At 36.5% G+C, this 15,640-nt stretch overlaps 1 long non-coding RNA gene across 1 annotated transcript in view; it reads left to right on the forward strand.

Moving 5' to 3' along the window:
- The first annotated feature begins 4,934 nt into the window (after positions 1 to 4,934).
- LOC128928298 (uncharacterized) overlaps positions 4,935 to 15,640 on the forward strand; it is a 30,598-nt gene continuing 19,892 nt past the window's right edge. The window contains exons 1-3 of the long non-coding RNA XR_008473160.2: positions 4,935 to 5,124; positions 8,011 to 8,101; positions 11,318 to 11,369. This is a non-coding gene — a long non-coding RNA (uncharacterized LOC128928298). The remainder of the gene's footprint in view (positions 5,125 to 8,010; positions 8,102 to 11,317; positions 11,370 to 15,640) is intronic.

A 15,640-nucleotide genomic window follows, 5' to 3' on the forward strand; every position in this document is an offset into this window, starting at 1 on the left:
ACTCCTGATCCTCTATTACCAAAACTGGCAAATAATATTTGCCTTATCTTATTTAAAGTTTCTTTAGCTCTTAACGCCTTTTAATATTCTTTTTAATTGTATTGGTTTTCAGTATTTCTTCACTCTACACACTCCAGCTGATTTTTTTTACTTCTTTGACAATTAACTCTTCATTTCTCTTGATACTACTTAAAATTTGATTCCTGAAAGTTTCACCCTCAGATCTCATTCCTTGGGTATTTGCTCACATTTCCAAAATTTCAAACTTCATTCCTTGTGTTACAAACCTACAGAGTATGTAATTTCTCCTTAGGAGATTTCTAGTTAATTGCCTCAATGGCACTTAAAACTCAATATATTCAAAACAACTCATTTTCTTTGTTGTTTACCTGCAAATTTCAGCACGGACCCAATCTGCTGTTTTCCCTTGTGTTACTTCTGATTGATGACCTTTATCATACACCTAATAGCTGAGGAAAGGGGAGTCATTGAGAAACCATTATCGCCTATGTTTTCCACTCTTATTTTTAGAATAAAATTCAAACTCCATATTGTGAGGGTATCATCAAGAACGTATACATGATCTATCTTCTCCTTCATCTCAGACATCATATAATGTTATATTTCCTCTCTTTCATTGTTTTGTATGTATGTGGCATCTGCTTGTTCTTAAGGTACACTATCCTTTTCTTAGTCTCAGCATATTTGATCTTGTCCTTGCCCTTGACCTCGACCTACAACTTCACTGAACCAAATTTTCGGATGACTTATTCCTTTCCAATATTCAGTTCTCACCTCAAATGTCTCTCATTATTAAAGTCTCTGCTGCTAAAATGTCACCTCTTCAAAGGATTCCTTCTTAACTACAATATTCAAATTACATTCCCCAATGTCATCACCATTTGTCACTCTCTCTACTATTGTCTGCTTTATTTTCTTCATAGAACTTATCACTTTTTAATATTTTGGACTCAATTTGTCTTGTTCATTAAAATCTCATCCTACAACTCCATTTTTCATATCCCTAAAATAGTTTTTGATCATCTACAGAATGATAGCTGACATTTTTACCATGGCGTATGAGCCCCTTATCTGGCCCTACCTACCTTTCTGTCTAAATTCAGTTAATCACCACTGTTCCTTATTTCAAACTCTTTCACTTTATAATGGAATTATTCAAAATCAAGGTCCCTGCTTGCCTCATAACACAATAATTCTGTTTACTTGAGTTAACCTCAATATTCTCATACATAAAACAGGGAGAGGAGGTAGCAAAACATGAAAGAAATAATTTCCTTCTAAGCTTGCTTGGGGAATGTGATAATATGTGTATAGTGCTATATATAGTGACTGTCACATAAGAAGCACTCAATAAAAGTTAGCTATGATTATTGTGACTACTTCATTCCTGTGAAATGCTGTTAGAGATAACATTTACACAACTAATCTGGTGACTGTAACTTTCAAATAGTTTATCACCTCAAAAAGGGCAATTTTGTCATTGTAAGCACCCTACATTAAAATTTTCTCAACTTTATTATATTTGCATATCTGCTTCATAGTGAGGGTGTCAAAAGCATAAGTTGAAAATGTGACAAACATATTTCTATTAAAATATAACATTTCAAGCCAAAATGCATTCAACTTTATAATATGTTTACTTATATTTTCTTGCGATTATGAAGCTATTTGACTATGTAATCTCAAGAAAAGTAAAGTATATATGTGTAAGAATACTGAAATACGATTTCTTCTTAAAATTTATTGTTGTCTCAAGACCAGGAAGAATGAGGTTACATGGACAACTGGAGGGTGAAAAAGGCAGAGAAGAGTTTTATGTAGCAATAGAACTACTCTCAGTAGAGAAGGGACATGAAGCTGCTAGCTCTCCTACTTGTAGGAATGTAGTCCCAGTATGTGGCTGAGAATGGCTGAGTCTGGGGTTTCTATGGGCTCAGAATGGAGGAAATGAATGCTGATTGGTCCATAGATGGGCCTGGAAAGAACATCATCTGATTGGCCGAAGGGCAACAAGGAAGTTCTCACTCCAGTTGTGAATTTCACCTGGAACTAACAGCCTGGATTTCAGGCTTCAAGCGTCTCTGGCCTGAAGGTGGGTTTCACCAGGGACCCACCCCTATCTACCTAGGAATTTGTCTGCTTCTTGCTGCGATCAAAATGACCTTCAGTCCTCTTAAAAAAGAGTACCAAAGAACTGAAATTCATCAGATCACCACATCCAGACAGTGAGATGCAGGACCACTTATTCATTTTGATTGCCCTCTTGCCCCTCCCTAGTTCCTGTTTTCTTATACATTGTTACCTTTCTTCCTTGCTGTATCAGCTAATTTTTACATTGCTATAAAGAACTACCTGGGGATTGGTAATTTATACACAAGAGAGGTTTAATTTACTTACAGTTCCATGTGGGGATGCTGCAGGAAACTTAGAATCATGGCAGAAGGAAAAGGAGAAGGAAGCGCCTTCTTCACAAGGCAGCAGCAGAGAAAGGGAGAAGGGTATAAGCCACACACTTAACCAAACAACTAGATATCCTGAGAAATCCATCATGAGAATAGCATGGGGAAAACCAATGCCATGATCCAATCACCTCCTACCAGGTACTCCCCTGACATGTGGGGATTACAATTTGAGATGAAATGTGAGTAGGGACACAGAGCCAAACCATATTACCTGCTATATAAGCTCCTACTTTTTATTGGTCAGAGAAAGAGACTGAGCTCCTATATCCTAGGCTGCAGCACCTGATTAAAGCCTTCTTCCTTGGCAATACTCATCCTCTCAGTGACTGGCTTTTCCTGCAGTGAGTAACAGGACCTAAACAAAACTCTTGGTGTTTTGGTAACAAGATCACAAAATTATATCATCTTTTGCACAAAATTTTAATAAATTTTTCTAGAAATAGGAGGCAGATGGGATTAGATTGGCTCAGAAAAAAAAGACATTTTTTAAAAGCTGAACAAACCTACCTACCTGCATGAGAACTCTAATGCATGAGAATTTAAATGCACATCCTCTGTGTCACTAGAAATTATCCTTCTTAAAATCTGTCCCATAGACAAATCTGCATTATATACTTGAGGATGAATGGTTGTAGCATTCATCGTAATACAAAAGTAAAAAGGAAATGGTATGATTATGGTGTAAAATGCTATACTATACCATATATGAAATGAAGAAGGATTGAAATGAAGAAGGTATGTATCAACAACATGAAAAATGTCCACAAAAAATTGTTTTTAAAAAGCCAATTGCCTAACAGCATGTATTATTTTATTGGCATCTTCTAAATTTATGAACAGAAACACATCCAAACCTAAACATTTTGAAAATGTCCAGAGGGATATATATCAAATTATTAAATTCTTACTTACGGGATGAAGAGTTTGATGTTGGGAAAATGAAGGGTAACCTTTTTTTATTTTCATATTTCTACATTTACAGATGTTTTGATATTTATCAGAAATCAATGTAGGATAATTACAATTATAAATGTATTTTTGATAATGAAATTAAAATATATGCCCGGTTTTTTACACATAAGAAACTACTACATTTTTAATTTATCAATACCATATTCTTGCTGAATTTTGGAGGCCTATTGAATGTAATATTCTGGCTAAAGCCTAAATATTGATACCACCTAGGCTAAAGATATCATTAATGAGAATATATTCAACAATTTTCAAAAATGGGGGGTGTGTGGACATTCTTAAAGCAGTTCCTTCTTTATGTAACATTAATTGTTTTTGGTAAAATTAAAATTACCAGTTCCACAGTTCTATTTCATTTGACTCCTGATTGCTTATTTTGTAAAAACCTACCTGTTGTTCAATATGTAATTTAAAAAATTGAATATGATATTTAAATGTGTAGCAATCATTTTGTCAATAATTTAATATGTCAATCTATGACTTAAATATGTATATGATTATTTTATTATTTGATATCAACTAAATTTGTTATGAGTCCCTAATTCTAAGAGATAAAACCATAAAATAATATGTTGTACATTAGATATTTAGAATTGTTCATTCTTTCTATCTGCTGCACTGTATCCTTTGACCTCCATTCCATTGCCTCCTTCTCCGCTACCCCAACCATAGTACCCAACTAGTGTGTTCTCTGTTTCTGTATATTTAAGTCATTTTTTTCCTTTAGATTCCACATATATGTGGGCTTTTGTAACATTTACTTTCTGCATCTTGCTTATTTCTCTTAGCATAATGCCTTCCAGTGAGAGAGGAGACCATTTCTCTCCCCTTGCCTGCCTTTTGATAGAAGGGAGGAGGAGAGATAAAATAGCAAGAAGTTGAAATCAGCGGTCAGGCATCTTGCTGATGCCACTGGCCCAACCACAGTAGGGCCCAGAGGCTGGGAAAATAACTCCCATCTCTGTAACTGGTGCCTCTGTAACTGGTGCCTATGTTATCTATAAACCTTGAAAATGTTGCAAAGAGTGTTGTTCCAGCTGCCCAGAGCCCTGCTCTGAATTACTTACTCCATGTTTGCACAATCCAGATCTCCCCTTAGAGTTGCATCTGCCACCAAGTAATTCACTGCCTTTGTTCAGCCTTCCCCTTCTTCAGTTCCCATGTGCACCAAATATAAATTAGCAAATCAATGACAGCCAAAGACTGTAAGGTCAGTTGCCAGGCAAATAGGCAATGACACAGTTTCACCTCTGCTTCCCCTTTAAAGTTGTAAGCTCGTAAAACGGAAAGGAACTGCTTGCTCTTCGGGGAGCTCGGCCTTTGGGATGCAAGTTGGCCGATGCTCCAAGGACAAATAAAGTTTCTTCTTTCCCCACTCCCGTGTCTCATCCTGCAGCATTTCTGGTTCCCTGACTAGGAAGCAAAACTTGCTTTGGCAGATGACCAGGACAGCCCTTAGGCAGCTTTGGCCCTCGCTGCAGAGCATCCCTGTGCTTGGCTCTGGCTGGCCCAGGCAACGAGCCCTTAAGGCACCTCTGAGAAGGCACTTTCGCTTTCTCAGTGGACCACATCCCTGGAGCGAGATCTGGCAGACCCCGTGGTGATCAATGCAGTAGCTGAACACCGGGAAGGAATTGACACTTGGTGATGTCCAGACTACTGGAAAATGGTAGAGTCAATCCTAGAAGCTAGCCCACTCCACCTGAGTGGAAGCATGGCCTGATCACCCACAGTGTGCCAATCTTGGCACCTTGATCTTGATTCTGTCCTCGTGTGTGCCGATCTCAGTACCTTGGTTTTGATTTTGTTTCCTTGCAAGCCATTTCTGGCACCTTGAGCTTGTTTCTGCTTCTGACTTGGTTGGAGGGAGGAAAGTGAAAGTGCATCCCAGAGGAAAGGCAAGATGGAGAGGGGCACCAAGTGAGGACTCTGGTTCCTTCTCACTGCTCGAAGTGAGTGTGCCCCTCGAGCTGCGGTTCCATAGGATGCCTTGTATGGCAAAGTGGCAGACTGTGTTGGTGCGTTGTACCAACCTGTCTAAGCCAAGAGGGTCCAAGACTCCCACTGGGGGAGGGAAGGGAGTGGACGGCAGTGACAGGAGGAGCGAGTGTCGACCCTGTTTTCTTTTTCCTTTTTGTGGCATGAGTGATGTTTTGTTGAGGGAGAGAGAATGGAAACACAGAGAAAACCCACCCTGTTGTGGACCATGTTAAAGAACTTCACGAAGGGGTATAGTGGCTATTATGGAGTCTCTGTGACCCTAGAGAGGTTGTGTACTGTGTGTGAGATAGATTGGCCTGCTTTGGAGGTAGGATGGCCAGTAGAGGGGAGTCTAGACAGGTCTTTGGTTTCTAAAGTATGGTATCAGGTTATAGGCAAGCCAGGGCATCCACACCAGTTTCTCTATATAGACAGTTGGCTTCGGCTGGTGTTAAATCCCCCACAGTGGCTAAGAGGACAGGCCACAGCAGTGCTTATAGTGAAGGGACAGTTTAGGAAAAGGAGATTTGCATTCCACTTGCTGCAGGAAGCAAAAGCCTAAGGTTCCAGTTGATCTGGAATTGAAAGGTAACTGGCCTGAGGAAATGGCACCCATTCTCATAGCACCTCTTGTTCTGCTAGACCCTCCCCACTATGAAGAGGAAAGGCCAGAGCCCAAAGCATCAGAGTGACCACCCAGTCCCAGAACCCCCAGGCCATCCAGAATAGATGAGAAGGGCAGTGCCCCACTTGAGGAAACCCTCTCCTTGGTGGCCTGTCTGCAGCCCAAACACAGGTGCAGACACCCTTAAGAGAGCAACAATGTACTGGGGTGGATGAGGATGGACACATGAGGGTTTTTGTCCGTGGATCGTCCTGCAACACCAGGCCTATTCATATTGTGGCCTGTAGCAGAATCTTCTTTTCTTCTTAAGTCTGAATAAAATTGCATTATATTGACATAAATACACACACATATATATACATTATATATTGTCATTACATTGACATGCATACATATATACATAACTACATAATATTTCATAATGTCCATAAGTTTCTTTATTCATTTTTCCATTGATGGACATCTGGGTTGATTCTGTATCTTGGCTAATAACGCTGCAACAACCATTGGCATAGAGTTGTATTTATGAAGTAGTGACTTTATTCCTTTTGGGTATTATATCCAGGAGATGTAATCCAAAACATAAGGACTGTATGTAAAACATAACAGTGTATTATATTGAGGATTTTTGCTAAATGAGTTGATTACAGCTGCTCTTGCCACAGGGGACATGGGTAGCTTGTGAGATGATGAATTTGTAAATTTGCTTACTATAGTAACCATTTTACTATACATATGTATCCCATAACATCTGGTTGGATACCTTAAATACACATAGTAAATACAATTGATTATTAATTTATTAAAATAAATATCATAATATGTCAAGAGTTTAGAGTATGAAGCTATGAGAGTGTAGTCTGTGGGTATCTATAAATGAAAGAGATTATTTTCAAGTGTTAGTCACATTGATAATCAATAGTTTTATATAATCTGAACTATAATTTATATTGTATTATTAACTCAGAGTAAATCATGTTTACTTTTTATTTTGTTTTCAGAAATTACCAGATATACATACAGAAACATTTAGAGAAACTTACCCAAATGAAAGTTGAAATAGTTTAACTTGAAATAATTTACATTTGGCACATTTATTCTCAGAAAACATCAAATATTATATGTTTAAAAACATAATTATTTGCATCAGACTTAATGTGTGATTTTTTGTGTGAGATTTAAGTAACTCCAGAGACAGTTCTATAGCCAAACTAAATATATGTAAAAGGGGAAATTTCATTCATCTCGGGTGAAACGATAAATTGTAGTTAAAGAGTATTGTTTGAAATTGGAATAGCATATACCTGCTCTATATCAGCAAGCATTATCTGTATTCTTCTATTTCAACTTCCTTTTACTCCCTGCTTAAGTAGTTTTACTGTCTCCTTTTTCTTTAGCACACTTTAAAGTAAAATATCTTCCTTACTGGTTTCAGTACAGGAAATTTGAATGCTAAGATTCTGCCAAGATTTTATTCATAACAACATCATATTGTCTCTGATGTGCTTACAGTATTAACAACTTGCCGTAAAACAAGTTATAGCTGAAAGCCTTAAAATCCATTCCCTGTGAAACATGCCTGCTGATGACTCACTCTTAAATGATGTAATTTTCAGGGTTATTTGATTTCCCATATTGAACAGTTATATTGGGTCTATCTTTTAATCAGAGCATATAGCATGCCATATCTACGAATTGTGACCAATAAGTGTTTGCATATTGATTGTTCAGAATTCAAGACACATTTTCTAATGAAACAGTAGCTTGATTGGGGGATATTGGGCACACAAAATCATATTTGAACTATAAAATGGTTAAAATAATAATGCTATTATATTAACTCACATTTTCATTTCTGTGACCTGAAAGATTTGGGAAAGGGGATAAGATCAATTTAAGAATTTCCTACATATTTCCTGGTCTTAAATCCTGTCTTTTTTTTCTTTTTAGAGATGGAGTCTCACTCTGTCGCTCAGGCTGGAGTGCAGTGGAATGATCTCGGCTCTCAAGATCTAGCAATTCTCCTGCCTCAGCCTCCCAAGTAGGTAGGACTACAGATGCAAGCCTCTATGCCCGGCTAATTTTTTGTATTTTAGTAGAGACTGGTTTTTATCATGTTGCCCGGGCTGGTCTCAAACCCTGAGGTCAGGCAATCCACCCACTTCGGCCTCCCAAAGTGGTAGGATTACAGCTGTGAGCCACTGTGCCCAGCAAATCCTGTCTTTTACCTGTTAGCTGTGTGAGTTTGAGAAAATTAGCCAAATTTTTCTGTTCTGATTTATAAAAATAGTTTATTATTACATTGGTTATTTCAAAAATTATAAATACATCTTGATGTACTTCCCTAAAGTCTTTATATATGCATTTTTTGTGGTAAATTTTCTCTTCATAAATGAAAAATTTAATAAAATCAACTATGTGGAGATATATAATTTAAGAAACTCACTAACTTTGTGATTTGCATCATTTAGGGATATTTGCTTCTAGTAAGCATGATGCAGTATTTACTAGAGATATAATATGCATTAAAACAAAAAATGTTTTCTGTCATCATAGAAAAGTGTGGAGTTCAGGGATAATTATCCCTGGATGCATTAATTGCTACTAACATGATACATTACCACCAAATGATGGGAAGTGGAGAGAATGGTGGCACACTGGGATCCTCATATTTAGCCACTGCACTGCAGCCTGGTGCCTGGTGACAAAGTGAGACTGTGTCTCAAAAAAAAAAAATGTCGTAGCACCCCAAGAATTTTCAGAGCTCACATATGGGAGATGTCACCAAAGCAAATGTGGTTTTTATTCCTCCTCAAAGTATGATGCTAAATCTCAAATCATCATCATCATCATCTACAAATCTAAAATTACTTGAAAATAACATGATAGCATTTGAAAAATGAGAGTCAACAAGTAAAGAATAGATTTTGTAAAAACAAAATAAATTTTGTAACAATTGGGATGCTTTCTTATCTTGGCAAAAACGTTTATATAGTGGATTTATTTTGTTTGTGGTTTTAGCATGCTAAAACACAAAACAAGTGTTATTGGCTGCGTTCTTCTTCACCACATCACACTTCTGACTAATAGGCACAAAGAGATTGATTTTAAAAATAAGTGCTAATAAGAATGATATGTAAAACTCCTGAAAGAGATCAAACTCTTTAGCAGGGTAAATGGCCTATGGCAGTATCTGTCAATAGTTGTTATTTTGACTACAGCATGAATCAGACACTTAAGAATGACATAAGGAGTACATCCCAAGGTTATTTTACGATATGAAGTGCTCCATTGAAATCATTTCCTTTGAAACTGAAGCAGTCTACCTTTGTAAGATTTTATTTTCATTCTGAAGTGAATACATTTCAGAGTGTTTTCTCCAATTATCAGTGCAGTGTATCTTTCTATTAGTTGCCTTTTGGTATTCAGTCATCTTTTATGCTTATTTTGGAAATTGAAGCTTGCAATATTCATAGTTTATTATGCTAACAAATTATAGTTAACAATAAAGACTTTTTGGCAGCCTAGTAGTCATTTTAAGTTTTCCTTACAATAAATAAGATGAGAGGAAAAACTCAATCACCGGTAAGCTTTTTTAGTTCAACAACAATAAATACTCACAATGAATGTATAAACAGAATCAGGTCTGGGCCATAAAAAAGGAAAACGTTTCTTCATTATTTTGTTTTATAAAAGTGACTTTCTCTTTCAGATTCTAATTATTATTGCTAAAATTTTACACATTCTAGACATCCTATAAATGCTGCTATTTGATAAGCACGGGATTGAAACTCAAATTCTCTCCTAACCAAGAAAACTTGAAGCAGGTGTCATTATGCTGATATTTCTATTTCAAAAAGAAAATAATCACCTAGCTCTTACAGAAAACATTTGGATCTCAGTTTGTCATACCCTATCAGCCTTTATGTAGTATAGATCTGTATGTTGAAATAATATTAATAATGTTAGAATTTGTATTTGCATATTTAAAAAAATACAAATAAGTTAAATATCAAGACTTCAAGCCTCAAGGTATGGATTTGCAATGGTTACAACTTTACACAAAGATAAATAAAATGCAAGATTCTTTGTCTTGGGAGATACACACATGGTCAATATAAATAATTAAGACATATTTTACATATACAATATATATTTATATTCATAAATACAATTATATATTACTTAGCATCTTATGACCTGAATATTCCTGAAGGCTTGTGCTAAATATATGCATGTGGATATATTTGAATTTATGTATCAACATTAATTGTTCACTTGCTAGGAAATCATATATAGTGCTCCTATAATAGTAAAAATACTAAAAATATCTGTGATTTCTGAAGATTAAAAATCACTTAACATAACATAGATCATATTATTATCATATCTGATTTGAACTTCAAATGATAATATTCATAAAAATCATCAAACATATTGATCAAAATTGATTACCAGTATTTTGATATTTCCAAAAATCAAATTTCCACTTAAAAAACAGCTTTGTTCCTATTTAACAAGAATAAATATAAAACCCTCTTATTAATTGTTCATTCCTCCTTGCTCCACAGGCTTTTTCAACAATCTCTCTAATAATATAATACTTTCGTTTTTCAGTATCTTCAGTTACTCCATTTTGACTGGTTCCATTTTTTTCTACTTATAATCATCTTCAGTTACCTCTTACCCAGCAATTACTGACTATAGTCATGTCTCTTATCAAGATACCATTTTCTTTTTCTGCCTGACCAGATATGGTGAGATATTAGTTAGTATATCTAACTTTCACTTTCTCATTTCCCTTGGGTCCTCGAGAGCAGTCTGGTCTCAGCCCCCACTGTACTTCTGAAATTACTCTCACCAAATTTACTGATGACTTACAGCTGAGTAGAAGGTGTTCTTTCTTTAGATTGTATTCTATTTTGACTTTCTGAAGAATTTTGGTCTTTTCGCTAAATTCTATGAAGTCAGATAATCCCTGCACAGAAGCTACTTGTATTACTATTTGTGCATAACTTCTAGGTACCTTAAACTTTTTGGATTCTCATTTCCCTTATATATAAAATGATAGTAGTGAGCCACAGTCATTGGGTGGTTTTAGTGATTAAATGAGATAATATATAGAAAGGATATTTTATACTACCTGACACATACTAAACACTCAGGAAATGGTAACTAAACTTTCTAAAATAATCTCTATATTTGACTTCTTTATACCATTTATCTTTTCACCCAATATCTCTATTTTCTTCCATAGGACTAATTCAACTGTTGACTCCCATCAATCAAATACTACGTCAGGAACACAGGTATTGTCAACGAAGTTAGACTCATTGCTTTAACAAGCAAAACTTCAAAATGAACTTGTGGGGACTCTTACTAGGAGGAAAGTTAGGAAAGGATACTTTGTTTTTGTGCTAGAGAGTTATAGGAGACTACTGAAATGTATGATTTAGAATTTCCAACTGCAGAAGTCAGTGTTCTTCCTTTAACCCTATGGTCATAAACAAAGACAACTCAAATGAGAACAATAAAGATTGTTTTTTCAGAACTGCTTATAACAAGGGAGTCGGTCACCATCACTTGAGTTGTGTGGAGACTCAGAGACAGGCAGGGAAATGGGAAGACATTTTTTACACTTTTAAAAAGGAAGGGGGAGGCTTAGGATGTTCTGTGATTGGAGATTGCTTGTAGAGGAAAGCTAGAGGCGGAGTACTGGAAGTGAGGCATTCTCTGTGATTGGTTTAGGGAACATATTTGTCTTTCTCTGCTTGGAGGTACTGACAAAAATTATGCAGTCAGTGACCATTTTGGCCTGATTGCTGCAGAAGTTATGAGTTAACATGCTATTGTCATCATGACTTGACCACTGCCCATTTTTATAATCAGTCTGTCAGAATATATGCATTTGTACAGAGTACATTTTAGACTAATTTGTCTGTGAATATTTTGGACCATCTGGCTCTGAATGAATTGGTATTTTTTAAAAAGCAGTTTAGATATTTTGTGAAAACTATTATGTTTTGGTTTGATTTGGTTAATTTATTTCAAAGTCAGGGTGCATTGTACAGGTCATGGTTTATTTTTCAATTTTTCAGTTCTCCCCGAACAGCTAAGCAGTCACAAGGTCGTATTTCCACTTATCTCAAACTACAAATAAGATATCTCCATCTGGATGTTTCAAAAGCATCTCAAAACAAAATAGCTAAACTCTTTTCACCTTATACCTAGAAAGCATTTTTTTTTTTTTTTTGAGATGGAGTTTCCGCTCTTGTTACCCAGGCTGAGGTGCAATGGCGCGATCTCCGCCTCCTGGGTTCAGGCAATTCTCCTGCCTCAGCCTCCTGAGTAGCTGGGATTACAGGCACGTGCCACCGTGCCTAGCTAATTTTTTTGTATTTTTAATAGAGACAGGGTTTCACCATGTTGACCAGAATGGTCTCGATCTGTTGACCTCGTGATCCACCCGTCGCGGCCTCCCAAAGTGCTGGGATTACAGGCTTGAGCCACCGCGCCCAGCCCAGCATTTTTTACTTATATTTAATTTCTAAATACCTACTGATCTCTTTTTTCCTTATGATTTACTAGTATTGACTTGCCCTATGCATTAAATACCTCTTGACCAAGCAATTGTAATACATCCTTAACTGATATATCTGATTGTATCCTTTTTTTCCTTCAGTCTACCTAGTACCAAGTTAGTAAGGTTACATTTCTAAAATACAGAATTTGCTTTTGATCATAAGGTGAATTTCTATTTTCAACACACAAGAAAGCCCAACCATGTCATAACAAACACTTCACCTCCTGGTTCAGCACACCTTTCCAGTGCCTTCACCTTCCCACAGCCTCCACCTTTCTCGTGATATCTGTATTCCTAAGTCTGACAAATGCTTTTACAGCATTATTTATGTGCTGCTTTTCCTCCCTTTTAATGTCTGGTGATTTTATATACATCTGAACCTTCATGGTTCAGATCTAATATAATCTGTTTATTAAACTTTCTCAGACAAAATTAATCACATTTTCTACTGTGCCCTATAGCACTTTATCTTAGTATTCCTATAGTATACCTATCACATTGTAACAATGTGGGACCACACTCTACTGGGTGCCTTATTCCTCACTGTCATTATCTTATTTTATCCATTGTACAGATGAGGAGACTTAGTCTTAGAGAGATAATATTTTGTGAGCTAGCTCTAAAGTTTAGTTTTCTTATATGTAAATTTCTTCTCCTCTTTACTGCCTTCAAAACACGTAATTTAGAAGTGTATTTACTCGTTTGTCTTTCCACTATAATGAGAGGTTTAAGTATGTTTGTGTTCCCAACATTGTATCAGCTCCTCCAAGACAGGAGTTACATGTAATTCATTTAAAAAATTCCCTATAGCACATGCCTTCCATAATATATAAATGATCATATGGTTTTTATCTTTCATACTGTCAATATGAGGTACCACACTGACTAATTTTAACCATCTTAGCATCCCTGAGATAAATGGTACTTGGTCATGATAAATTATCTTTTCAATGTATTGTTGAATTAAGTTTGCTAATGTTTTGTTTAGGATTTTTCTATCAATATTCATCAGTAATATTGGCCTATCCGTTTTTTATGTCTTTGTCTGGTTTTGATATCAGGGTAATACTTGTTTTGTAGAATGTGTTTGGAAGTATGTCCTTCTCCTCTAATTTTCAGAATGGTTTGAGTAGGATTTATATTAGTTTGTCTTTAAACGTTTGGTAGAATTCAGCAGTGAAGCCAGGCTTTTTGTTGCTGGGAGATTTTTCTTTTCACAAATTCCAAATAATTATATTTATTAATTTTAAAATAAAATGTTGTGGCAAATGTATTTAATGATATGAGTAGGCTTTGGTTCCAATTACATTATGTATTTTTAAATAAATATCACTTACTATAAGAATGAGACAGAATTCAACATCAATTCTATTTCTTCCTCTTTCTTTTCTTGTCTTTATTTTTAAATTTTTTATTTTAATAGGTTTTGGGGGAACAGGTGGCATTTGGTTACATGAATAACTCCTTTAGTGGTGATTTCTGAGATTTTGTTGCACCCATTACGTAAGTAGTGTACTCTGAACCCAGTGTGTAGTCTTTTATCCCTCATACTCCCCGACCCTTTCCCCTTACTACCCAAAGCCCATTGTACTATTTTTATGCATTTTCATCTTCATAGCTTAGTTTCCACTATAAGAGAAAACATATGGTGTTTGGTTTTCCATTTCTGAGTTATTTCATTTAGAATAATGGTCTTCAAATTCATCCAGCATTCTGCAAATGCCACTACTTTGTGTGTGTGTGCATGCATGTGTGTGTGTGTGTGTGTGTGTGTCTGAGTAGTATTCCATGGTATGTACATATAGACTACATTTTCTTTATCCACTTGTTGGTTGATGTACATTTGGGCTGGTTCCATAGTTTTGTAATTTCAAATTGTGCTGCTATAAACATACAAGTGCAAGTATCTTTTTCTTATAATGACTTCTATTCCTTTGAGCAGACACCCGGTAGTATGATTGCTGGATCAAAATGTAGATCTACTTTTAGTCCTTTACGGAATCTCCACCCTGTTTTTCATAGTGGTTGTACTAGCTTACATTCACATGAGCAGTGTAAAAGTGTTTCCTTTTCACCAGATCTATCCCAACATTCACTGTATTCTGATTATGGCCATTCTTGCAGGAGTAAGGTGGTATTGCATTGTGGTTTTGATTTGCATTTTTCTGATCATTAGTGGTGTTGAGCATTTTTTCATATGTTTTATGGTCATTTGCACATCTTCTTATGTGAATTGTCTATTCATGTCCTTAATCCATTTTTTGTTGAGATTTATTTTTTCTTGTGGATTTGTTTGAGTACCTTGTAGATTCTGGATATTAGTTCTTTGTCAGGTGTATAGATTACAAAGATTTTCCCTGACTCTTTGGGTTGTCTGTTTACTCTAGGTTGTGCTTTCAAAAGAGAATCAGCTGCAGTAGTGTAGGAGGGATACAGGCTTGCCCTAGGTCGCTTGGATAAGTTTCTCAGGTGGGCAGGGCCATGGAGCTCCCAAACATTATGTTCTTTGTCTTCCACTACCAGCATGGGTGGAGAAAACCATCAGGTGAGATCAGGGTTAGGCCTGTCTGAGCTCAGGTTTTCCTAAGGCAGAGCTTGCTTCAGCTACTGTGGGAGATGAGGATGTGGTTCTCAGGCCAACAGAGTTATGTTTTCAAGGGAATTATAGCTGTCTCTGCTGCATCATGCAGTTTCCAGGGAAGTGGAGAAAAGTCAGCAGTTACAGGCCTCACTCAGCTCCCACACAGCCCTAAAGGCCAGTCTCACTTCCACTCTGCCCCCACAACAGTGCTGAGTTTATTTCCAGGGAGCAGTTGAGGAGGGCTGAGATCTTTGCCCAGGCTATAGGCCATTCAGCTGAGAAAGCAAGCAGGGCTTTCAGATTTCACACCTCCCCACCTGCCACAATTTCTGTCCTGTGTCTGCACCCCTGGTTTGCCCCCTCCTCAGGTTCTGTCCAGGAAACTTCACACTGGGTCAAAATTGTAACAAAGTTTA

Source organism: Callithrix jacchus, chromosome 1 (assembly GCF_049354715.1).
Source record: "Callithrix jacchus isolate 240 chromosome 1, calJac240_pri, whole genome shotgun sequence".
NCBI classification, from domain to species: Eukaryota; Metazoa; Chordata; class Mammalia; order Primates; family Cebidae; genus Callithrix; species Callithrix jacchus.